The sequence below is a fragment of the Pinus tabuliformis genome, chromosome 6 (assembly GCF_031772625.1).
Source record: "Pinus tabuliformis cultivar Carrire ecotype Pingquan chromosome 6, CPIR1, whole genome shotgun sequence".
NCBI lineage: Eukaryota > Viridiplantae > Streptophyta > Pinopsida > Pinales > Pinaceae > Pinus > Pinus tabuliformis.
Window position 1 is genome coordinate 342302194 of NC_142292.1, and position 27101 is coordinate 342329294.

General features: G+C 39.4%; 1 protein-coding gene across 3 annotated transcripts in view; it reads left to right on the forward strand.

The window, feature by feature from the left end:
* LOC149258698 (uncharacterized) overlaps positions 1-27101 on the forward strand; it is a 416271-nt gene that overhangs the window by 298229 nt on the left and 90941 nt on the right. The gene's annotated exons all lie outside the window — the stretch shown is intronic.

A 27101-nucleotide genomic window follows, 5' to 3' on the forward strand; every position in this document is an offset into this window, starting at 1 on the left:
TAAATAATTAAATATTTCCTAAGTCTAACTTAGGAAAAGTGATTAATTAACAGTAATTAATTGAGAAAGGTGAGATTTCTCTAGAAGTTCACATGGATCGAATTAGAGATGATCTTAGTTGTTGATGAGGGTCTAATCATTGTTGTTGGTTCACCAACGAGAGATTATAAGAGAAGGTTCATGGGGTTGAGGAGGATACACTTGGAGAGTGAGTTCCCTGGTAGATCAATCTACATAGCTGTAAAGATCAAGTAAGGGAGAGAAGTCCGAGCCTGAAGGGACGCAGAGATGGAGAGGGAGTAGCAGAAGTGAATTCCGAAGGAATTTCCAATTCCGGAGAAGCAACAACAAGAGGTTGAGTTATTCCACTAGAGGTTGTGCAAGGACTGCACAAGAAACTTCAGTAAGGCAGTTTGATTTGGTTGAGCAGGAGGTCAATTTAGTAGCCGGAGGCCGGGATAATTTTCCAGAGGGACAGAGAATGACTTCTAGAGGTAGCAGCAGGCAAAACGACTTGATCAGAGGCAGATTCAGGTTGTACGTGTGAGGGTCCGTTCAAGGGTTCTTGGAGGGCCAGTATCTGAAGCAAGTTGTGTCAGGATTGCTTGTGGAGAGAGAAAATTCTCTCTAATTATTTTGGCCAGATTATTTCTTGAGGATAGCCAATTTGGCATCCAGAATGTACTCAGAAATATCATTGTTGCATAATAATAAAACCCTTATTTGTTGCATCGGTTTTCCCACATAGGGTTTTTCTGGGGACATTTGTCCAAAAATACGGTGTCAATTTTATTGTGTGTGCATTATTTTCTCAGTTCCTATTTTTGCTTCCGTAATATTTTTTTATGGTGAAGAAATTGCAGTGTGAATTATTCATTGTTTGCCGTAGCAAATAAACTGCTTAATAATTAATTAGATAGAAGAATAATTTCCAGTTGCTGCATTTCAAGGAATTTTCACACAAAAAGGGTTGAGGCATGGCCAGTACTTTGAAATTCCCCCATGTATTTTATGTCTAAAATACCCTTGCAACTCTAATATATTATTGCTGGAATATACATGCAAACAGAGCCGCATTTTTCTATGATATCTATGTCATTGGGTAGTTGTATATTATTTCTGAGTGGTGACAATGGGCTTCAATTAATATATGAACCTTAATATATGTCCAACTATATTACTTCCAGTATATGTTGCATGTGATTTATGAATGATTAAGTACATGAAAGGCCACTGTTTGAGCTTAGTTGTGGTGAAACAAAGAAAATTGTGCTTACAACAGGTTTCTAGACCAAGTGTTTGACAAAAACCCACAGTGAACAAGACAAACAAAACTTAGAACTTTAATGGAGAATTCAGAGATTTTCATCATACTATTGTTGGGAATTTTGTGAAGCATTAATTTGCCACTGTGTGTTATTTTAAATAAATACAAGAGAGGTCCACCTATAGTATTGGACCAACAAACCATTTGATCTTATGCCTCATTGACCACACAAACGAAACTCAAAAATTTTAAAGGGAAAACAAAGATATTTCCTAATGAGAATATTACATACGGGAGCCCTATGAATTTCTTGTTGATGGACTAATAAGAGGTGTTTTGGGCCATATCTATTTCTTATGTATTTTATTGATTCACTGTTGTTATATTTCCATTGTGCAAAGTTGTTTTGGTTGAACATTCCTAGTGTGTTTCTATGCTAGTCTAGCCATAAAACAAACCTAGGGTGTAAGGAAAATCCAACATATCCCACTAAGTATAGGTAGTTGATTGGATCCTTGATGTACCTGGTTAACAATAGGCCAAATATTTTCTCTGCAGTGAACACCTTGAGCCAGTTTATGGTTGAGTCGAGGCATGTACATTGGGTTACAAAAAACATATGTTGATGTATCTGTGTGGTACAATTGGATATGGTTTGAGATATGTCTCAGGTGGTGAAGTGAGTTTGTAGGGATATGTTAATTTTGATTGCATCGAGAATTCAATGGACAAAAAGAACACTTCGTGGTGTTGCTTCAGCTTGGGATCAACTATGATATCTTGGATTAGCGAGAAGCATACTACAAAAGCAAATTATTTCACAGCTAGTGTTGCAAGTTTGGAAGTAGCATAGCTTCGGAAACTACTTGCAGGACTAGTTGATCAAGTGCTAGAGAAGACCTTGATAATATTGTAATAATCAAAATTGTGTCAAGCTTTCGGAGAATCCAATATTTCATGATAGGTCGAAGGACATTGAGATCAAATATCACTTAATTTGAGAGATGGTGCAGAAGGGAGCAATGAAGCTCCGGTAAGTATCCATAGACAAGCAGATTGCAAACATTCCCGCCAAGCCTCTGTCCACGATGAAGTTTGTATACTTCGAAGACAAGCTTTGTTAGTTTTTGTAGCATCAAATGGTGTTCTAGTCTCAAACTTTGTGGAGAGGCTAAAACACGAGTTCTCCATAACTTAGAAATCATTTATGGAAATCCCACCTAGAGATAGCTTAATATAATTAATTGACCATCATAAAATTTTTCGTAAGTCTAACTTAGAAAATTGGTTAGTTACTAAGTTGCACGAAACACCGAAACGTTTCGTAGTTTCCAAAATGGGTACATTTGGAAACTTCACCTCCCAAAAATGGAAACATCAACCAAAATGTCATATATGTATATATAAAAAAATATATATAAATAAATAAGTGAATAACACATTATCTTGCACGAAAAAGGGAATAAGACCCATAGATGACAATTTAGAAGGAAAAACAAGTCTATATTAACTCTAATAGATGACTACATGATGGTCGAGTTTCGTCCGAGTTTCGACCAAGTTTCAGAGTTTCGGGTATGGGTATGGCCTGAAACATTGAGTTCCTTGAAGTTTTGTGCAACATAAGTTAGTTAATAGTAATTAATTGAGAAAGATGAGAATTCTCTAGAAACTCATACGGATTGACTTAGAGATGATCTCAACCATCGATGAAGTTTTAATTATGGCCGTTGGAGTCCCAACTGGAGATTATAAGAAAAGGTCGATGGGTAGATGGAGAACACACTAGTTGCAGATACTCAGTTATCAAGGCAGTTCAGTTTCCCAGTGGCAAGTGATTCAATAGTGAGCTCAAGCCAACGATCGAGTAGCAAGTGGTAGAGGGGCATCACAAAGGTTTTTGGGAGGAGTTTCCAGTTGCTGTAGAGTTAGAATAGGAGGCCGAAATTATTCTTCAAGAGGCTATGCAGGGGTTGCAAAGTAGCCTCAAGAGGCAATTCGATTCAGCTAGGAGAGGGGTCGATTCAACTTCCAGTGGCCGGGAAAATTTCCACGAGGTCGGGAGAATCACTTCCAGAGGCAGCAATAGACAAGACGTCATCTTCCGAGGCATATTCTAGCTAGTGCATGGAGGCTTGCGTAGAGGTGACACAGAGGGGCCTGCGCAAGGGTTTGGAGAACCAATTTCTAAGGCTAAGTTTTTTGCGGGATTTCTTGAGGAGAAGGGTAAATTTCCTCAGATATTTTTGCCAGTATTTCTCTTGGATAGAAACACTAGTTTGACGTCAATTTATTGTACTCAGAATTTATGTTGTTGCGTAATAATAAAACCCTCAACTGTTGCACTAGTTTTCCCACATTAGGTTTTTCCATGGATAATTGTCCAAAAATAATTGTCATTTTTATGTGTGCGCTAGCATTTCTCAGTTCCTATTTTTGATTTTGTGTTATTTTTTATGGTGAAGAAATTGCATCGTGAATTATTCGTTATTTGCCATAGCAAATAAAGTGCATAATAATTAACCAGTTAGAAGAATAATTTCTAGTTGTTGCATTACAAGGAATTTTCACTTTGTATTAGAGTGAATTTGACAGATAGGAGGCTCAGAGTTGGAAGAGAATTTCGGTGTTCAAAGGGAGTATCAGGGTGGAATTTTTAGAAGTTTCGCAATGCCTAGCCAAGTAGGGCGAATTACTGGACAAGGTTCTATTTTCCAATGGCAGAAGGTAGGAAAATTCAATTTGTCTGAAGAAGTGATTCCAGCAGGCAGAGGGGGCAACAACTCATTATTTTCGTAAAGCAGACTCTTAGTCTAGGCACATAAGGTTTGCAATAGTTTGCTAGAGAAAATTCAATGTTGGGTGGAAGAGAAAGTGCACACATAAAGGGAGTTTCTTTGAGAGGGTTTCTAGCTTCAGAAATCGAAATTTTCCAGTTGCAGTAAGCAGTTTTTTCTCACTCCAGGAAGGAGTGCGAATAGTAGTGCTAGCAGCCAAGCAGGTGAAAGAGGGAGATTTCCATCCCAAGTCCAGTTTTTGCAGATATGGCCATAATTTGGCTTAGATATCAGGACAGGTTGGATGGTGCATCCAACTATATCATCTGGAAGGCTAGGATATCCTTTTTGCGAGATGAGTATAGTCTGAAGACTTATGCAGAGACCGTTGTAGTAGAACGGTGAACCTACAGACCAACAACATTTAGTGACTTTCAAGAAGGAGATGGCCAAGGCAAAGCAGATGATTCTTGATGGAGTTCGAGATCATTTTGTCTCACACATATCAGGCAAGAATACCGCCAAAGAGTTGTGGGATGCTCTGACAGGGGTATAACAAAGTCCTTCCGAGCACTAGAAGATGTTCTTGAAGGAAAGTCTCAGGAATACTAGGATGCAGAAGGGTGGAGTTATCAACCCCTTTCTCACCATACTTTAGGATATCCAAGATGAGCTTGTAGCTGTAGGAGAGACATCTCCACCTACAGAAATGATGAGGTTGGCCCTCAATAGTGTCACGAAGGATTGGGAGAATTTCGTCCAAGGCATTCTGGGATGAGATACATTGCCTGGGTGGGACCGGATGTGGGCTCGATCTCTCACAGGAGGAGATGAGGTGAAATCTAGTAAAGAGCTCCATCAATGGCAGTAGCAACAAGGGAGGGAAGGGTGTGAAAGAGGAAGACAATGTGGTCCTTGCATCGAAAGGGAAAGGTCTCAGTCAGTTACACGGCTCATAGGGAGAGAAAAGGATTTGTCCAAGATCTAGTGCTTCAGGTGTGGCGAGTTTGGCCACTACAGTACTCAGTGTCCTCCGAGGAAGAAGGATAAGAAGGGGAAGCAGGATCAAGCAGTAGCTTCAACATAGATTGATAATCTTTCCTCTAGGCTAGAGGGATATTTTTCCATGTATGCAACTATATCTCCAAGAGAGAGGTGGGGTGATGTGGAACTTTAGTCCTAGAGTTGTGCTTAGATTTGGGCAAGTTCCATAGGAGAGAAACAACAGTTGTAGTACAATCTTCTTATGGATTATTACCCTTGCTACCGAGGCCCACAGTATTCAGTAGCAATAGGATCAGTGTCAGTTGGTGCAGTCAGTTCTAGAGTGACAGTTGCAGTCAGATGTTGAGGGGTGCAAAATAGTGTTGATGGCAGTTTAGGAGGAGGCACAGTGCAGAATTAACAATGACGCAAGTTTCCCAATAGACAATGCAGAGGCTAGTAGTTGTCAGAGACTTAGGAGACAGTTGCAACATGTGATCACAATTGATTCAGTATTTTGGATACTTCTCGGTTGCAACAGTAGTAGCAACAGTGAGAAGGATGCTAGTTGGGTAGTAGTGCAGATGCAGAGTTGGCAACAATATAGGTTGTACAGTGTAGTGTCAGTAGCAACATAGATGCAATAGGGTTTAGCTACAGTTAGTAACAGATGAATCAGAGTTAGCGTAGTGGTTGATGAACAGTGGCAAGCAGTTACAATTGTCAAACATCAGCAGCGTGTATGAGAGGATGATGCAGAGATAGGGTGTTGTAGCAACAATGCAACACTAGAGAACACTTTCCTCGCTAAGTCACATGACACGAGGACACGAGACACAGAGGACACGTAAATACGAGTATTCAATACGAAACGCAGTGACCTGGAAACAGGACACGGGGGACACGTTTTATATATATTTAATAATATATATATTTATATATATATATATATACCAAATATAGTTTTTTATCCATATTAAATTGCAAGTTGTAGCTTATCTAATCAAATTAAAATATAATTCTCAAAGTTCATAGTTCACTTCAAAAAAATAAATAGAATCAAAATTTACTATTTAGAAATTAGAATGTGATATGCTTGATCTTGATTCTTGAATATTCAATGTTCATTGTTAATGTGCAACTTACAAGCACATAAGAAACTACTAAGTACTTACTACTAACTATAAATTTAGAACTTAGATATTAAAACCATAAAATGCAGATTTTCCATTAAGTCATCAAAATCAAAATGTATCACTGTTCAGTGTTTACAACAATGTTGCATTAATCATTATTGGGATAATATCGGCGCTAGGAAAAAATCGGAAAAAATCGTTTGGTACAAAAATATTCATTTTTTTTCAATTTTTTTAATATCTAAACCATCTACAACATAAAATAAATACATTTACACATAAATATGATAATAGAACTAATATATAGGATGTTTAATATCATTTCTAGTGCTAAAATCACACATAACATTGAATCATGTCCTGAATAGTAAGTCCTGACTCCTGAGTCCCAACTCAACCTCAAAATATCAACAAAAAATTATAATGTATCTGATCATGTCATAATGTCATATACAATAAAATGAAGAAAATAACTAAAGTCTAATCCTATTGATTTCCTCTGCCCCTCTTGCGAGAAAATGCCACAACTTTCCCTTTCCCTCTAGATGTAGATGCTGGTGCTGGTGGAGTTGGCAGTGGAGTTTGCTATGCTCTAGAAGCTGAAGAACTAGAAGTAGGAGCTATAGGAGGTAGACCACGTCCTCTAGTGGTGGCAGGGGTAGCCCGGGCAGGTGGTGTCACTGGAAACATTACAATCTCCCAATCCTGAAATCCTGAAAAACTGATAAATCTGCTGCATTTTGAATGAAATCTAAAATTTTACTTTCTCCATATGAAATCCAATGAGGCCGGAACCACTCTCAAACATCCTGAGTCATTTCATGGTAATATTAAAAATTTAAGTAAAAGGATGAAAATGAAGATTAAGGAGAATGTCACTTTTACTTTAAGAATTTAACATTACTATGAATAGCATATCAATACTAGGGCCTAGACTTCATCATTAAGCTGCCCCACTCAAAAGTTATTTGTTTCTTTCAGAAAAATTGCAGCTTATGCAGGCAACGTTTTCTATCAACGGAATACGTGTTTTCCAGATGCAGGACACGACAAAAACCGGCGAATACGTTTTACATTTTACAGGACACGATGAAAAACGTTTTTGACACGTTTTAGGGCCGTTTTTGTGTCCGACACGTAAAATACGGGACACAGACCTTGGAGGACGTGTCCTGTGACTTAGCTTCCTCGCTAAGAGGGAGTGTTAGTTTTTGTAGCATCAAATGGTGTTCTAGTCTCAAACTTCGTAAAAAAACACATGAGTTCTCCAAAACCCATTAATAATTTCGGAAAATTCCACCTAGAGATAGCTCAATATAATTAATTGACCATCATTTAAATTTTCCTAAGTCTAACTTAGGAAAATTGGTTAATTAATAGTAATTAATTGAGAAAGGTGAGAAAGATGATCTCAATCATCGATTAAGTTTTAATCATGGTCGTTGGAGTCCCAATTGGAGATTATAAGAAGAGGTTGATGGGTAGATGGAGCACACACTAGTTGTAGATACTCAGTGATCAAGGCAGTTAGATTTCCTAGTGGCAGGTGATTCAACAATGAGATCGAATAGCAGGTGGCAGAGGGGCAACACAAAGGTTTTCAAGAGGAGTTTCCATTTCCGATAGAGTCAGTAGAGGAGGTCGAAATTATTCTTCAGGAGGCTGCATAATAGCCTCAAGAGGCAGTTTGATTCAACCATGAGAGGGGACGATTTAGCTTCCAACGACGGGGAAAATTTAAAGGATTTCGAGAGAATTACTTCCATAGGAAGAAACAAACAAGATGTCATATTTAGAGGCAGATTCGAATTTTCAGCTAGTGCGTGGAGGTCTGCACAAAGGCAACGCAGAAGGGCCTTTGCAAGGGTATGGAGAGCTAGTTTCTAAGGCTCTGTTTGTTGTGGGATTGCTTGATGAGGGTAAATTTCCTTAGATATTTTTCCAGTATTTATCTTGGATAGAAACGCCAGTTTGGCGCCAATTTATTGTACTCAGAATTTCTACTGCATAATAATAATAAAACCCCCAACTACTGCACTGGTTTCCCACATTGGGTTTTTCCAGGGACAATTGTCCAAAAATAATTGTGTTATTTTTATATGTGCTAGCATTTCTCAGTTCCTATTTTTGCTTCCACAATATTTTTTTATGGTGAATAAATTGCAATGTGAATTATTCGTTACATGCCGTAACAAATAAACTGCATAATAATTAACAAGTTAGAAGAATAATTTCAGGTCGCTGCATTTCAAGGAATTTTCACAAGCTTTGCACGATGCAGAGTGTCTCCATCACTAAGAGGGAGTGTTGATGTTTTTGCAGCATCAGACAAATGTTCTTCCATGGGGCCATGTTGATTTGACTACGGGAGAATGATACATTCACCCATGGGGCCATGTTGATTTGGCTAGGGTTGAATGGCCTAGGGGTAGTTTTTCTATCATGGGGGCCATGCTGATTTGGCTAGCGAAGATTGGCCTATGATGCTCACATTGCTTACTCCGAGATTGAGTGATCTATTTTTTAGAGTGGTTTTGATTTGTTTATCTAATGGGGTTTTTACCCATTAGTGGAATAAACAATTCTAGTCTAATGTTGAGTTGTAATGTAGGCGCCATAAGTGAAGGGGTTTTTTGTGATGAGGTGCCTCTTTATGGGTCTCGCATTCAACATTAGAGCTCTCTATAAGTAGACAAGCATGTGAGGAGACAAATCATCAACATCGCAAGCTCTTTCGAATCTTTTCTAGCAGAGGAGAAATTCAGCGAAGGATAAATTTGTTGCTAAGGATCATCTTTCATCTCTGATCATCATTTCTATCTTTGTCTTGGAGTCCGCATGTGTGATTCGTACAGTTGAGTTTTGACTTAACAGCCGCACGTGTGAGGGTTGATGAAGTGCTTTGACCGAGTTTGACTGAAGTTGACCATGAATGTTTGATTGAGATTTAACTGCAGATTTGATCGCATAGTTTGATCGCACGTATAAGTTGACCACAAACAATTGACTATAGGTCCGAGTTCGTGTTGATTTTGGGTAGCATCAGATGTGCTCTAGCTCCGAAATTTTGTGGAGGGGCTAGAATAGAGAAGATCTCCAAGACTCAGAAATCGTTTGGAGAAATTATGCGCGGATTGTGAATTAATAAAATAATTAATATTTTTAATGGGTTTCTAAGTCTAAACTTAGGAAAATAAAAATATTAATGGGTATTAATAAAAATATGGGTGGGAAGCTTTAAGAGGCAAGGATCAAGTTTGTTTTAATCTTAGCCGTTGATTAGGGACTTAAACTCGGTCGTTGATTCATCGATAGGAAAAGTATAAGAGGAGGCTTGAGGATTAGTTGGAGATACACCAAGTGATTAGTCGGTTCGATTTTTTTGGGGCGAGGTTTGTTGAGAAAATCAAATAATTGATCTGAGTTGTAGTGAGGGAAAGAAGTAGAGATTTGGATTGGAAAGGGGTTTTGAGCCAAAGAGTACTAGGCAGAGAGGCAGCATAAAGGCCTACGCAGCCTAGGAAGGGGCTCACACAGTGCTGATGCAGGCCAAGATGGTCTCTTGCAGTGGCAGTGCAGGATATTCATCAAAAGTTCGAGATTTTTCTAGAGAAGCGAGGTTCTAAGCTGAGAAGGATGAACAATAGTCTTCCTCCGACAAATCGATCTAGCAGAAGGGGTGACACAGTCTCCTAGAGGAAAGATGTTGACCCAAGCAGGGATTGCGCTGGGATTTCACAGTGCTTGCTGGAGTCAGGCCACTTAGTGGATCAGTTGTGACTTGGAGAATGATGTAAACCCTTGTATGTATTTCTTGCTGCTGTGATTTCTGTGAAAGGTTAGCTGGTGTGAGAGGCAACCTGTTGTACTCAGATTCTGCTTGCTTAATAATACAAACCCTCTATCTACTGCACCGGTTTTCCCGCATTGGTTTTTCCAGGGACGTGTTGCCCAAAAATAATGGTGTCCCTTGTGTGTTTGTCTCATATATTTTCAGTTTATGGTCTGTATGTCAGTGTAGTCTACAGTAGTGTTTTTCATCACTGTTTATAAATTAAATAACTTGTTGAATGTTAAAACAAGTAGGAGATGATAAACCTGATTGCGGTAGGATTCCTGATGTGTATATTCATAAATTCTCACATGGTATCAGAGCACTGCAGATCATAAGACATTGAAGCCATCAGTCGAGAGATCTAGTGAAACTGTTGCAGAGAAGCAGTTGTCCCGAGTGACAGCGTTGTTTCAGAGCCAGAAGAGCAGCTGAAGGAGTGACGCAGAGGCTCATGCAGTGCTTGTGTCAGCATTCTGAGCCAATGGAGGGTAACGCAATACCCGAGAGGAGCTCACGCAGTGATTGTGTCAGCTCTCTGGGCCAGCGCAGAGCTTGAGAGGCTCAGGTCAGTCAGTGGTCGGGGCAGGAGAAGCAATGCAGATTCGATCTGTTGTGTTGGTGGGATTTTGTTGTTGTTGGATCAGAACAGTGTCTGAGGAGACAAAGTCGAGGTAGAGGGAGTCACTACCTTAGTAGATTTCTTGCCAAAGAAATCTAGATCCGGGTTGTTGAGTAGCAGCAAAGGAGGATTGAAGAGGAGTGATTCAACATTTGGCGAGAGGATTTCCATGAAGGAAATCAGGACTCAGAGGGAGTCTAGAGGAGCTTGTTCCTTAGAGGATTTCTAGCGTTGAAGAAATCCAGATCCGAGTCTTGCTGGAGTAGCAACAAGAGAGGGAGAAGAGAACCAGTCCTACATTTGGTTGAGCAAAGATGGCAGTCAATGGACTAAGGGATCATGACAGATTGGATGGAGCATCCAATTTTGTCATTTGGAAGGCCAAGATCCTGGCAGTCCTAGACAAGAATCCGCTAAAGAAGTATGAGGAGGCCTAGGCGAAGGCTAAATGCATGATTCTAGACGGGGGCAAAGATCATGTGGTCCCACACATTGTTGAGAAGGAAACAATAAGGGAAATGTGGGAGACGTTGACCCCCTTGTACCAAGGGATTTCCGTTCAACGAAAGATGCTATTAGAGAATTAGGTGAGACAGTACCAGATGCAGAAGGGAGAAGAGATCGATCCCTTTCTTCTCAGGTTGCAAGGGATTTGAGACCAGCTGACTTCTATGGGGTCTACACCAAATCCTGAGTTCATTGTCAGGACTACCTTAAATGCAGTCACCAAAGACTATGAGACATTTGTCCAGAGTATCTTGGGCAGAGCTTCCCTCCCCAGTTGGGAGGAGATGTGGGCAACTCTTCGACAGGAAGAGATTAGGACGCAGACCAAGGCAGGGAGTAGTGGCAGAGGAGCCTAGGTCAAGAAAGAGGAAGAGGAGGATGCAGCTCTTGCATTAGCAGGACAGTCGGGGCAACAGAAGAGGAAAAAGAAAGACATAACCAAAGTCATATGCTTCAGGTGTGGGGAACTGGGACATTTCGGCACTTAGTGCCCTCGGAAGAAGGGCAAGGAAGAGAAGTCTGACTCGAAGGCTACTCCAGCGAAAGTTGACAAGGAGGATATTGACGAGGATTGTGCCATGAGTGCTCATGCACCACTAGAGAAGAGGTGGGGCGATATCGAGTTGTAGTCAGGAGGACTATGCAGGGGCAAGATCCTTGAGGTGCCCAAACTCTTGGATCACATACGGCTACGGGAGCCCTTAACGACAGTAGCAGATTGACGGGAGTCAGTTGGTGCAAGGGATGATGGAGCAACAGTGGCAGAGCTAGAGTGCCAGAGTTTGAAGCAACACAGTGGAAGTTGCAGCAATGCGAGAGGCACAGAGCAGATTGCAGCAGCGCGGTAGCATCAGAGGGTCAGCAAAGATTAGCAGTAGTGGTAGCTTCAACATCACGGGGTATCCAGACTGACAAGTATGTCAGCTTTTGGGTGGCTTTTTCAGTTGCTTACTTCTCAACAACTGAGTTGCAGTGCAACAATTAGCAGTGGTAGTGCTATGGGCAACATGATGCAACATTTTGAGAGGGAGCTGTAGTACAGATGCAATAGTGGCAGTGGCAATTTCATGGGCAGCAGTACAGGATGCAACAGTGCAGTGGATGAAGGGCAGCAGGCCAAGCATCAACAACACAGACGACCGATGTCATGGATCAGCGTGATGCTTCTATTAGGAAGTATTGTTAGAGCACATTCCTTGCTAAGAGGGAGTGTTGATTTTGGGTAGCATTGGATGTGTTCTAGCTCCGAAATTTTGTGGAGGGGCTAGAATACATAAGATCTCCAAGATCGAGAAATCGTTTGAAGAAATTCCGCCCGGATAGTGGGTTATTAAAATAATTAATATTTTTAATGAGTTCCTTAGTCTAAACTTAGGAAAATAAAAATATTATTGGGTATTAATAAAAATATGGGTGAGAAGCTTCTAAGAGGCGAGGATCAAGTCTGCTTTAATCTTAGTCGTTGATTAGGGACTTAGTCTTGGTTTTTGATTCATCAACAGGAAAAGTATAAGAGGAGGCTTGAGGGTCAGTTGGAGATACACCAAGTGATCAGTCAATTCGATTTTTTTGGGGCGAGGTTTGCTGAGAAAATCGAATAGGTGATCTGAGTTGCAGTGAGAGGGGCAGAAGCAGAGATTTGGATCGGAAAGGAGTTCCAAACCAAAGAGTACTAGGCAGAGAGGCAACGCAGATGCCTACGCAACCCAGGAAGGGGCTCACGCAATGTTGACGCAGGCCAAGAGGGTCTCTTGCAGTGGTAGTGCAGGATATTCGTCAAAAGTTCGAGATTTTGCTGGAGAAGCGAGGTTCTAAGCCGGGAGGGCTGAACAACAGTCTTCCTCCAGCAAATCGATCCAACAGAAGGAGTTACGCAGTCTCCTAAAGGCAAGACGATGGCCCAAGCAGGGATTGCGCTGGGATTTCGCGGTGCTTGCCGGAGTTAGGTCACTCAGTGGATCAGTTGTGACTTGGAGAACGATGTAAACCCTCGTACGTTTTTCTTGTTGTCGTGATTTCTCTAAAAGGTTAGCCCTTGTGAGAGGCAACCTGTTGTACTCAGATTCTTCTTGCTTAATAATACAAACCCTCTATCTGTTGCACTGGTTTTCCTGCATTGGTTTTTTCCAAGGACGTGTTGTCCAAAAATAGCGGTATCCCTTGTGTGTTTGTCTCATATATTTTCAGTTTATGATCTGTATGTCAGTGTAGTCTGCAGTAGTGTTTTTCATCACTCTTTATAAATTAAATAACTTGTTGAATGTAATAACAAGTAGGAGATGATAAACCAGTGATTGCAGTAGGATTTATGATGTATAGATTCAGAAATTCTCACAGTTCGACTGCAAGTCAAAGTTTGATGAGAGTTGAACTTTGACTAATTTGACCAGCATTGACTTGCAGTTGTTTGACCAGGTTTTTTGGTATTTGACCGTTATTATTGTCATATCTTTTTAGACAAATTTCTAATTTGTAAATTATCTGAAGAGACAATTTCTCCTCAAGAAAATATTGTTGGGTTTTCTCACAAGATTGGGTTTCCTAGGGTAAAATTTTGTGTCCATTGTGCATGCCTATCTTTCCATGATCTTTATTGTTTCTGTTGCATTTACAATTGAGGCTTTCAATGTATAATTATTCAATGATAACAATGGCATGAAAAAAATTGTTTGAAAATCATTAGGAAGTAATTATTAGATTAGAAAATTGTATTCTACTACACTTGCAATAGAATTTCAACACTGGAAACACCTAATAGGGTTGTCGTTTAGCCACTACTACCTAGTGAGGGAACACAATTGCAATTTCACGGCCCCAATTTTGGAAGGGAATCCTTATTTGAAGCATTAAATAGCTATTTACATTCAAGCTTGGTTCACTTAGATGCAAAAATGATTATTGTCCTTGATGATTGGTTGCTTTCACTAGACTTTATGTTGTAATTGTGAGGTGGTTCAACAACCTAGGCATTTGGGCAACTTCTTGACAGGTACCCAAGCCATTTTGGAAGCATATTGGCAGCCACAGGGGAAGCGTTGAGAGCCTTGGTTTCCGAGCAATAGCAACACATCACATCTATCCCTAGACACTTTTGGCACCCAAGACATTCTGCCACTTTGCACTAAATTTGATGATTCTTCATGATGATGCACTTGGACAAACATGCCCCTAGGATGACCTTTGCACTCTTTGAGAGATGGCAGTTGATACTGACCCTAGATGGGGATGGTCTCACCTTTTGAGACATGTGAAGGGTAGTAGCATGTGGAAAGCCCTCAACTTTGGAGTAGAGATGGGCATTTTGAGTAGTCAAAGACCTAGGAGGCCACCTTTTGGGGTACACAAAGGGATATTGACAGAGACTTGAGGCTCAACCCTCAGAGTTGATTTTTTGAGATTTCTACACCACACTTGGCACTCAAAAGCCTCAACGCATGCCACATGGAGCTCACTTAATATATGACGTTAGCCTTTTAAGGCCTCACGATTCACATGTATGGGATTTTCACTTGAGTTTATGTCTAAGTTGGGTTGGCTTGTAGCACAAGGGTTTCATTGTGATTTTACTTGTTAGGAGGGGCTTTAGACCAAAAACTAGACCTTATCCTTTTTATATAATAGAAGAGTGTTCTGGTTGATTTGTCATCATCATCACTTGTGAATTTTGTTGATTTTTGGGTAGCATCGGATGTGCTCTAGCTCCAAAATTTTGTGGAGGGGCTAAAACACATGAGATCTCCAAGACCTAGAAATCGTTTGGTGAAATTCCACCTAGATTGTATTGTATTAAAATAATTAATATTTTTAATGGGGTTCCTAAGTCTAAACTTAGGAAAATTAAAATATTAATGGGTATTAACGAAAATATGGGTGAGAAGCTTCTAAGAGATGAGGATCAAGTCTAATTTAATCTTAGCCGTTGATTAGAGGTTAGATTACAACCATTGGTTTCTCAACAGGAAAAGTATAAAGGAAGGCTTGGGGTCAGTTGGAGAAGACACACAGAGAGATTGAGGAAATCAATTTTCTGAGGTGAGGAGTTCTCAGAAGGAAATAGATTGGGGAGATCTTGCAGCTGAGGGGCAGGGATATTTCGGGAATACTGATAGAGAGGCAGAGAGAAGCTTGTGGAGGCAGCGCAGTAGCCAGGAGAGCTGACTCTAGGCCAATCTGGGCCCACGCAGCCTTGACGCAAAGCCAGAAAGGCCAGCGCAGTAGCCAGGAGAGTTGACGCTGGGCCAATCTGGGCCCACACAGCCTTGACGCAGAGCCAGAAAGGCCAGCGCAGAGGAGAAAGTTGTCTTCCACGCAGAAAGTCGAAACTATCGAGGAACTGTCGGAACAGCTGGGAACGTTGACGCAGTGGGTAGAAGAGCTGACGCAGAACCTTAGAGAGCTCCATGCAGGCCCATGTAGTTACTGCGAAGGGGCAGTGCAGTTGTAGTTGGGGCTAGCCAGTTTTGCTATTGGATCAACTGGAATTTGCTAGGTGAAGTGACGTAAAACTCACTCAGGTTTTCCGCCATTGTATTTCTCTGTCACTGGTTTGTCGGGAGGGCAACTAGCATTTGTATTCATAACTACTGCTTAATAATAGAAAACCCTCAGAGTTGCTGCACCGGTTCTCCCGCATTGAGTTTTTTCCGGGATGTTTAGTCCAAAAATAAGTGTGTCCTTTGTGTGTTTGTCTCATTTAATTTTCAATACTTGATCTATATATTGGTGTAGGCTGCAGTGTATTTGCATTAATATTTCTGAATAATTCTAGTAACTTGTTAAATGAAGAACACAAGTAATGTAAATCAGTTTACTGCAATAGGATTTCTGACTTGTTAGATTTATAAATTTTCACAAATTCAACCTCTGTACCCGAGAATTTCAACCTCTTTTCCTATTGGAGAGATTTGATCTATGGAGGAATTTTTGTCTTGGAGCTATTGTCTTGTCTTTAGAGAAGTTGCCTTGGATTAATGATTGGATTGTACATGCATATTGTCTTGTAAGTTCCTTTTTATTGAAAATTTCTAATTTCATGTCTAATGCATGGAATAAATTAATGATCTAGGTTAAATATTGTTCCCTAATTTTGTTGAATATCAATTTTATGGAAGCTAGGTCATATTTTTGCATTCATTACTCATTGTATGATATGTGAATGGCAATCCCCTTGGTGACCTTACATTAGCTCTCTCGAGTGAATTTTAATCCCTCACAAAGGTAATATTTGGGGTTTTGATGTTAAGGCATGAAAATATCCTTACTCCTTAGCAAGTTTTAGCCAACGTAAAGAATCCATAGGCTTCATCAACCTTAGGACTAGGCACTAGCCATCCTTTGTTGGTGATCAAGTCACTTTTTATCCATAAATTTTACTCTTTTTTCTCTCTTACCTAATGCAACCCATTTAAGGCCAAGCGGCTAGCTAAGGCCTAGTGCGAATTGATGAGGACGAATATTAGGTTGTGGAAAGTGTAAATATTGAGGGTTGAGTGGTTGCGATAAAATCATTTTATTTTTGTGGGCATTCCATTCTCATTCATAATTTCTTTTGCCCTAGTTGTTTGCCCTAGGGTAAACCCTAGTTTGGTTATAGCTTCAGCTTGGGGGCTTCTTGAAGGTTTCATGTGCCATAACCTTGTTGGAATACATTGTAGGAAACCCTTTCTTTGCACATAGACCTTTGGTTGTTCCAACTCTCGACCTATATATCAAACCTAGGTCCTTTATTGCCCTGATTTGGCCTCTTTTAAGGAAAGTCAATTGCCTCCTCTTAGAGCATTGTGCCTAAATTTTGTCCTTCTCTTGAAGGTCTTCTTTTCACCTTGCAGCTTTAAGCTTAGAATGCCTATTAGGTGACCTATATACATACTGAGACTCCTCCCATTGGTGAAAATCCATAAAGAGCAAGGGGTTATGGTTGTGGTGATAGTGGGCCAACACTCCATTGGTGTCACTTAGTTTAGTGATAGCCATGTAGGGTACCCTTCTCCAGGGCCTGCTAGATTTTGTGGCAACAGGATTGATGTGCTACTTTTTGGGATTGGAGTTGTGGCAATAGCCAAGAGAGATTTTTCTTGGAGAGGGCACATATGTAGTCGAGATCTTGAGGAGGTTCAAGATGGAGGATTACGGGCCTATGTGTACACTGTTGATCACTAACTTGAAGAAGCTAAGCACTTCTGAGGGTGAGTTGGTGGATCCCACATTTTACAAGCAACAGATAGGTTCCTTGATGTATCTGGTCAACATTGGGATGAATATATGTTTTGTGTGAACACACTTAGCCAGTTCATGGTGGAGTCGAGACAGGTACATTGGGTGACAACAAAGCATGTGTTGAGGTTCCTACAAGGAACGATAGACTTTGGATTGAGATATGCTAGAGTTAGAGGAGTGGAGCTGTAGGGGTACACAAATTCTAATTGGGCAAGGAGTGTTGTGGACAGAATATCCACATCTGGATGTTGCTTCAGCTTGGGATCAACCATGATCTCGTGGTACAACAGGAAGCAACAATTAGTGGCACTTAGATTAGTAGAGGAAGAGTACATGGTAGTGAGTATGGCGAGTTGTGAGGCAGTGTGTCTTCGCAAGATGCCTGCAAGACTCTTTGATCTCAAGATGGGGCCAACGATAATTCATTGTGATAATCAGAGTTGCATTAAGCTCTTTGAGAATCCCGTATTTCATGATCGATCCAAGCACATTGAGATTAGATATCACTTCATCAGAGACGGAGTCCAGAGAGCTGTTGTGAGATTACAATACATTTCCATAGAGGAGCAACTGGAAGAGATTCTCACTAAGCCCCTATTGAAAGGGAATTTTGTGAAGTGCCGAGATAAGCTGGGGTGATGGAGAATCATTTCCTTGTTAGGAGGGAGTGTTTAAGCTTGTGGTAGATTTGGAAGGTTGGCTTGGTGTCTTAACATGTGGAAGATGACTTATTGCCTCTTTAGGTGCTTTCTTATGGAGAAAGTGATTTAAGTCTTCTTTATTAAGTCTAACTTAGGAAAAATATAATAATTAATGTCAATTAATTATTGTAGACTATTAAGTCATTTTTTAAGGATAAATAATTTAATTATTTAGGTGACTTGGAAATAATCTCAACCATTGATCTCCAAGATCTTCTAAAAGGGAGATTAGGGTTAAGGATTTGGGCATAATGAAGATTATAAAAAAAATCCTAGCGAAGAGGGGAAGACACAAGAACACAAGAGAGAGATGGAGCTACAACATTCTTGGGGAAGCGATTTTCTCAAGAAGGGAATAGTGAATTCTCTAGACCTTTCGGCTTGAGTAGAAGAAGAATACAAGGATAATTTCATGGCATTTCCAAGAGGTCGATTTGTTGGGAATTGGAGAAGCCAAATTGTTGAAGTGAGAAGGAGGCGTAGTTGTTGGGGAGGTCGATTTGCCAGGGTCAAGTTGTGAGTGCACATAGATCGAGTGAGTGCTAGGCACAGAGGCCAATTTTCTGGTGAGAGGTGGGCTAGTTTTCTTTAGGCTGAATTTATTTAGAGGTCGATTTCCATTTGGCCAATTTTTCTTTGGCCGAATTATTCCAGTGGGGTTGAGATGCAGGCTCCAGTCACTGTATCTTTCTTTGTAAATTCTCCGTGGGTTGAAACCCTGATTTTCTAGATTAATAAATTATGGATAATTGTTTTGGGTGAATTATTTCTATTACAACGTGTGATTGATCTCTTCGATTTATTTCTGGTTCATATAATTCTAGATGTGAAAATACCAATGATTTTTTTTTGGTTATTCAGGATTTATTTTGTTAATTAAAGAAATTGTTGGGAATAAATAATTGCCATGGGATAATAAATCTAGGCTGGTATTAGGAGATTTGACAAAAAGTGTGCGATTTGTTGATGTGGGCACCTTATGATGATGTGACATCCTCGTTGTCATGGATCTTAGGGTAGTGTGTGTGGATCCTGGGGTACAACACATGAACTCCAATATGTAGTACCCTAACCTATCGTGATGAATTAAACTCCAAATAAAATGTAAGGCACCAAAACATAGATAATTCGGATTAGCAAAAATAACATGAGCTAGTCTTACCAACTTTCCTAAGGAAACCATGGTGGTATAACCTTATCCCCTTTACATGTGTCTTTGGTGTAGGACATAAGGTATCTTCCTATGTCTCTTGGGTTTGGAATAGGTAAGGTGTTAGGATATTCCGACACATAGGAAATAGTTAAGTATAACTTGGTCTAGTGTAGAGTTAGGTAAAGTGTGTTTCTTTACTATGTACTTTTGTAACTTACAATCCGACGGTCATGATATGTAGTGATCCAATGATTCATTCTCTCCTCGGTATTACTGACACTTGATCCATGGCTTAACACCCGATTGGTCCATGATCTCTATTTAAAGAGCATGGAGGGTCATTTGTAGGGTAACTGTTCATGAGAGAAGCTTATGTAAATTTTCATTCTTTTATTAATAAATTGCCTGAAGTGGCCGTGTTGACTCAGGCCGTGGACTGTTTCCCTCTTTGAGGGTTTTAACCACGTCAAGAATATTGGTTTATTGATCTATGATCTGTTTGTGAGTGGTGTTCTTTGGTGTTTTGTCTGAGGAATTTACCCTATAAATTCCTACATGGTATCAGAGCTATTTTAGGGCCGCATCTGTTGGTGATCCAAATCTGAAGCCGGTAAAACTGCATCCGATTGTCGTTTCCTAGATCCACTGTTTTTGACTGCTCTATTGTGTTAGGAGCATCTGTTCTAGTGAGGAACCCCTTTCGTTTCACGCGAAAAGGTTTCCGGTAGCCCTAGCTACGTCAATTTTAAGATCTGGAGGTATACAGTCTTTATTTGCAGTTCTAGCTATTCATCTCTCTATTTATTTCGGTTGATTTAGCTCTTAGTTTTTTCTATACCTTTCATTTCTACGTATGCTCTTTGCCCCACAACTCTCTGCGATCTGGGCAAATTAGAAACAGAAAGGAAGGATTTTTCTCATGTGTATGCTCTTTTCTGTCGCGCCTTTGTGTGATCTCGGAAAATTAGAAACTTTGAGGAAAATATTTAGTTTCCGGCTAAACCTAATTTCAAACCGTAAGGTTTGTCTTTTTTTGTACGTCCGTGTTGGGTTTTGTGGTTTTTGTTTTGTAGGAAAAAAAAGAGCTTTTTCAAGTAAGCACACACTCCAAAGTTTCAGTGACTTAAAAAAAAAATTAAAACCTTCCTCTTTTCCAAAAATTACCTAACCTTTTAAACTAGCTCACATGGTCCAAAGTTACTTTATGAGAATAGAGGTCTTGGGTTCAAGTCTTTCTTTTTGTTGAGTTACTTTTTCAAAAAGCACATGTAACTTATGTTTTAAAGTTACTTTATGTAAAAGTGTTCTCACCCATTATAAAAAGTGAGTCACTTATAATTCTAAAGTCTCTTTATCTTTTATTTAAGTTACAATTTAGTGGGTAGCTCATAATGTAGCATTGTAAAAGCGACTTTCACTTATTTATAAAAGTGAGTCACATAATTTTTTTTTTAAAGTGAGCTAATTAGATTAAGTTTGGAAAGGGGAGGGGGGATTTTTTTAAAATATAACATTATCATTCATTTCCGCACATTCACGCACTTCGTCGGCATCTTCAACAACGTTTCTTCAAAAAGCCATAACTTCTTCATCCGGAAGCCATTTTCAGAGCCGTTTTTTTTTAATCAGCCTAATTTTTCGAGATCTTTCCATTGGAACACTTAGTTTCATTATCTACAGCTTTAGTTTATGTTAAAATGGAAAGTCCATGCCAAGTTATTCTTGACAACACCAACTACTTCCAATGGTGGTCCTACATTGTGGATTTACTTAGAAGTAAAGGTCTTTATAGAATAGCCTCAGGCCAAGAAACCAAACCTCAAGATAAGGATAAGGCAACCAAATGGGAAAATAGGCAAGTTCAAGCAGGTGGGTTGATAGGGATGTCTATTTCTTCAGACCTTAGATTCCATATCGCAGAACTTGATACTCCTAATGAAGCAATGAAACATCTCACTAAAGTTTTTGGAATTGAAAATGAAATTAGAGCCCATCAACTCGAAAATGAGTTGCTTACATTGGACCCCAATAATTTTTCTTCCATTGAAGATTTTTTGTCCAAGTTCAAGACCCTTAGACTTCTCTTGGAAGGTGTTAAGGTTAAGAAAGAAGATGGTAGCCTTATCTATTCCATTCTTACTAAGTTTGGACCAGCCTACTTTGTGTTTGTTTCCACCTTCCATTCTACTAGAGAAGTCTTTTTTTCTAAAGGACAAGACTATAAGTCCCCCTCTTTTGATGTCTTTTGTGATTCTTTAATAAGAGAACAAGAAAAGCTCTTATATCTTGGTCTTCTTAATCTTGGAAACTCTTCTAAGAAAGCCTTAGCCGCCCAGCAACAACCAAATTCAAAGGATCCTAAGAATCAGTATCCTAAAAAGAATGGTCCTAAACCAAACAAGGGTCCTAAGCAATTTCAGTCTCAAAATAAAAAATCATTTCAACAAAATGATAAGGCAAATAAAAACAAAGGGAAGAAGACTAATAGACATTGCCACTTTTGTAATCGAGATGGCCACTTAGAATCCAAATGCTTTAAGAAGATGGAAGCCTTGGAAGCAACAATGAAAAAGCATAATATCCATTTGGAGCAGTCTTCAATTTCGACTTCATCTTCAGGAATAACACTTTCTGCATGTGGTTGTCAAGCATCTCGATCTGGTTATGCACTAAATGTATCTTCTTCTTCTCATCCTCATGAGTGGCTCATTGATTCTGGAGCTTCTTATCACATGGCCAAAAACAAAGCCATGTTTTCTTCTTTAAATGATTGTAACACCAAAAATATATATGTTGGTGATGATAGATCTCTTAGTGTTGTAGGGACTAGAACTGTTCATCTAGACAATGGTCAATTTAATGATGTATTATGTGTTCCAACCTTATCCTGCAACCTTCCATTTGTATATCAGATAAATCATTCAGGTGGAGGTAAAATCGTTGAATTTTCACCTCACGATGTTGTAAATTAAGGACCTAAGAGATCCTAGACAGATTTTAGCTACTGGCATTGTTGATGATTCTACAAGGTTGTATAAATTTAACAACTTTGGGTCATCAAATCTTCCCTCGGTATTTGTTGCTCATAATGATGAAGTGGGCAAACTTTGGCATGAGCGATTTGGTCACTTAAACTATCGCTCCCTTCAGAATCTATGTAAAGAAAATATGGTGACAGGTCTTCCAATGGTATCTTGTAGAGATGGTGTTTGTTCCGGATGTGTACTCGGAAAACATTATCAGGATAGTTTTGAAAAACGTGCCTCTTGGCACGCCTTAGCCCCTTTATAACTTGTGCATAGTGATTTATGTGGTCCACTTCCAGTTGTTTCATCTCTGGCTACAAGTATTTCTTAACTTTCATTGATGATTTCTCCAGACGCACTTGGGTATATTTCTTAAAAGTCAAGAGTGAAGTATTTGACATGTTCTTAGCCTTTAAGGCCTTTGTTGAAAAACAATCTGGACATCAAATTCTTAAGATAAGATTTGATAATGGTGGAGAATATGTTAACAACAAATTCATTAACTTTTGCACTAAGAATGGAATTCAAATGCAACATACTGTTCCATATACTCCACAACAAAATGGTGTAGCTGAAAGGAAGAATCGCACCTTAAAGGAAATGGCTAATTGTATGCTTCAATCTAAAGGACTTAGTCTTAATTTTTGAGCAGAAGCAATTAACTGTGCAAATTACATAGTAAATCGCACTCCTACTAAGATTTCAAAGAATATCACTCCAGAAGAACAATGGAGCTCAATTAAACCAGATGTAAGTCACTTTCATGTTTTTGGAAGTGAAGCATGGGCCCATATTCCAAATGAGAAACATAAAGCTTTAGAACCTAAGAGTGAAAAATGTATTGTTGTTGAATATTCTGAAGATGTCAAAGGATATAGACTTATTCCACTTAAGTCCAAAAATGTTATCATTATAAGAAATGTAAAGTTTGCTAAAGTATATCGGCCTACGAGCCTAGTTCAGTGGATGTGCCACCTCTCTCTATCCCTTCTACTTCTGAAAATATTTCTTCTTCAGATGATGACAGCGAGGATGACAATCCTCCCCCACCTTCTCAGGATCCTCCTTCAGCTCCTTAGCTTCCAAAATGGGTTCGTGCTACTCAGGATGCAGCAGGTGCTCTTGTCGGTGATCCTACAGATCAGCGACATACACGTTCTCAGTTCGATAGAGCCTCTTTTGTACTGGCTCAGCTTCGGTGAATTATGATCCTGACACCTTTGCAGAAGCTTCAGGCCATCCAGATTGGGACGCAACTATGAATGAAGAATATCGTTCATTATTGGCAAATGATACATGGGACCTTGTTCCTCTTCCAAAGGGATGAAAACTTGTTAGATGCAAATGGGTTTAGAGAACCAAGTATGGACCAAATGGAAAAGTTTATAAACATAAAGCTCATCTTGTTGCTAAGGGTTTTTCACAAGTTGAAGGCATTGCCTATGCTAAAACCTTCTCCCATGTTGCCAAAATGAAATTTATCTGCCTTGTTCTTTCCCTTGCTGCCTCATTCAAATGGGAAGTCCATCAGATGGATGTTAAATCTACCTTCTTGCATGGGGACTTGCATGAAGAAATCTATATGGAACAACCTACTGGCTTCATACAAATAGACTCCAGCCTTGTATGTTGGCTTAAGAAATCCCTTTATGGTCTAAAGCAAGCCCCTCGGGTTTGGTATGCCAAAATGGATAGCTTTCGTTTAGAAATTGGCTTTTCTAGGTGTCATTCTGACAATACTGTCTACACCAAGAAAGTGGGCAAGTCTCTTATCATTCTTGTTCTTTATGTTTATGATCTTATCCTTATTGGTAGTGATCCCAACCTTATAAACCATGTGAAGTCCAACCTTAAAAAGAAGTTTGAAATGACAGACTTAGGACACTTGCATTATTTTCTTGGTCTTCAAGTCTTGCAATCCAAGGAAGGTATTTCCCTTTCCCAGTCCAAGTATGCCTGTGATCTTCTACGCCATTTTCACATGGAAGACTGTAAGCCATCCCCTTCTCCCTTTCAGTCTGGAGCCAAACTTTCAGTCACTTGTACTTCCCCTGAAGTTGATGCTACCTTATACTGTCAACTTGTAGGAAAACTTTTGTATCTGACCCACCTGACCTTTCCTTTGATGTTGGCCTTATTGCTCGGTTTATGCAAAACCCACATGAAAGTCATTGGAAAGCAGCTAAAAGAATACTTCGTTATGTTCGAGGTACAGTTCAGTTTTGGATTCATTATAGTGCAGAAGAATCTCCTCTATTGGTTGGTTTCACTGATTCCGATTGGGTTGGTGACCCTAATGATCGGAAGTCTACTGCAGGTTATGTGTTCACTCTTGGTTCAGGACCTATTACATGGGCTTGCAAGAAACAAAGTGCCATTTCTCTTTCTTCAGCAGAAGCAGAGTATCGTGGTGCCGTAGAAGCTAGTAAGGAAGCCCTGTGGCTTCGTCAGATCCTGTCAGAGTTTGGCTTTTAGTAGCAGCATCCGACTACACTTTGGTGTGATAATCAAAGTGCCATTCAACTATGCAAAGATCCAGTGCAACATTAGCGCAGCAAACACATTGAACTGCACATGCACTTCATCAGAAAGTTCATTCATGACCATATTCTTGAAGTGCAATATTGTTCAACAGATGATCAAGTTGCAGACATCTTTACAAAGGCTCTCATAGAGGCGAAGTTTATTTAACTTCGATTTATGGTTGGAGTTCAGGAAGTTGTCACTAAGGGGGGATAGGTTCTAGTGCCTCCTTCCTTCTCCTATTGTATCATATTTGTACATCCTTCAATCCTATTCCAAGTTGTTCTTAAGGGGGGATGTTAGGATATTCCGACACATAGGAAATAGTGAAGTATAACTTGGTCTAGTGTAGAATTAAGTAAAGTGTGTTTCTTTATTATGTACTTTTGTAACTTACAATCCGACGGTCACGATATGTAGTGATTCGACGGTTCATTCTCTCCTTGGTATTGCTGACACTTGATGCGTGGCTTAACACCTGGTTGGTCCATGATCTATATTTAAAGTGCATGAAGGGTCATTTGTAGGGTAATTGTTCATGAGAGAAGCTTATGTAAATTTTCATTCTTTTATTAATAAATTGCCTGAAGTGGTCGCGTTGGCTCAGGCCGTGGACTGTTTCCCTCTTTGAGGGTTTTAACCACGTCAAGAATACTGGTGTATTGATCTGTGATTTGTTTGTGAGCGGTGTCCTTTGGTGTTCTGTCTGAGGAACTTACCCTATAAATTCCTACATAAGGATGATGTAATTCATGGAGGGGACTAGGGAAACTTTTAAAATAATACTCAAAGTCTTGAAGTGAGGTATTAAGTTTGTCAACAGTGCAACTAGTCTATTTTTTACTAGGAATCTTCATATAATTTATTGCGAACCTTTGAGAGGGAGTCTTTTATTTAAAATTTTACTACTTCAACATCATTTTCTCCTCTATGTTATTTTTGCATTATTTTTTTAGTCCTTTTCTTTATAATTTAAACTCTAGAACTTTAGGGTGGGCATTTTACTGAAGTAGTACACAATTTTTCTTTGTGTTTCTTTTCTCTTTACTCTCAACCTATTATTTTGGCTTGATTGGACTGAGGTTTGCATGATTTTTTCCACTCTTCATTCAATCCTTTTATGGTGGCATTTGACATGTTATTCATAAGTTGGGGAATGCAAAATTTATATGGATGAGATGAACATGTAATGAGAATTGTGAAATATGTTAAGTATGAAGGGGATATGATTATGCTACCTACCTTGATCTCTAGTACTACCTAGTGGCCTAGGCCAAGGCATGCTTATCTGGTAATAATTATGCTCCCCTATGGTTAGACAAGACAAGAAGTTAATATATTTAGTCAATTATAGATAAGAAAGGTTCATATGTATGTCGCAACATACTTTACAAACAAGTCAATTATCAACACCATTGTAAGCTAGGAAACAACACTCGACTTTACAATAACCAGAATAAATGATCATGGGGTAGTGTTTGCTGGCACATATGGAATGAAATATTTGGGAAGCAAGAATTGATATACCACGACAAAATGACTTTGATGAATAGGTGCATGATGGAGTGCATGAGAGAAGTAGGCCTAGATCTAAGACTTTGGTATATGAATCTTGTACTTGTAGAAAAATCAAACTTGACAGAGTGTGTCTCTAAGGGAGCTACCCTTAAGGGGAAATACACACCAAGAAAATCAAAGGTTGTACCACACAAGCATATCTTTCAAGACAGGTGTCTCCTCTTCTTCTCTTCTCTAACCTAGTGTTTCTCCTTGAAACCCTGATCGTCAAATATTCAAGGGATGAAACCCTAACCCTAGTCTTCAAGATAGTCTAAAGCTCTAGAAACCCTAACAACTTTGAGAGAGTGAGAGAGAAAGAGAGAGATCAAATACATAAGAAGATCCAAGAGATAGAGGAAATCAATGCCCCTCCTAGTCACATCTCTAACACAAGAGTAATAAAAATGTGCGATGAGTGAATGATGATCTCCAAAATCTAGCTCTCAAAAGCAAACCCAAGCATCTTAGAAGAGCAGGTTCTAACTAAGATGTCCTCCTACCCTTGTATAACTTGTCCTACTGTTTCCTCATGTTCCCCAGTGATTCACTCCATAAAAACAAATACAAAGAGAAGGGCATGGTGATGATGAATGAAAGTATTTTCTCCTTCCTCTATATATATGGGATCTCATGAATGTCAACAATACATGCAAGGGCCAGTGCACTTATTGTTGAGAAATCTAGGGCATAGCAATTAACTGATTTCTCTTATATTAGTAACTACTTGTGAGTGCTTTTTACTTCTTTAGATCAAGATCTTCTTTTATTTACATTATTAGTGTGCTTCTTCATCAAAC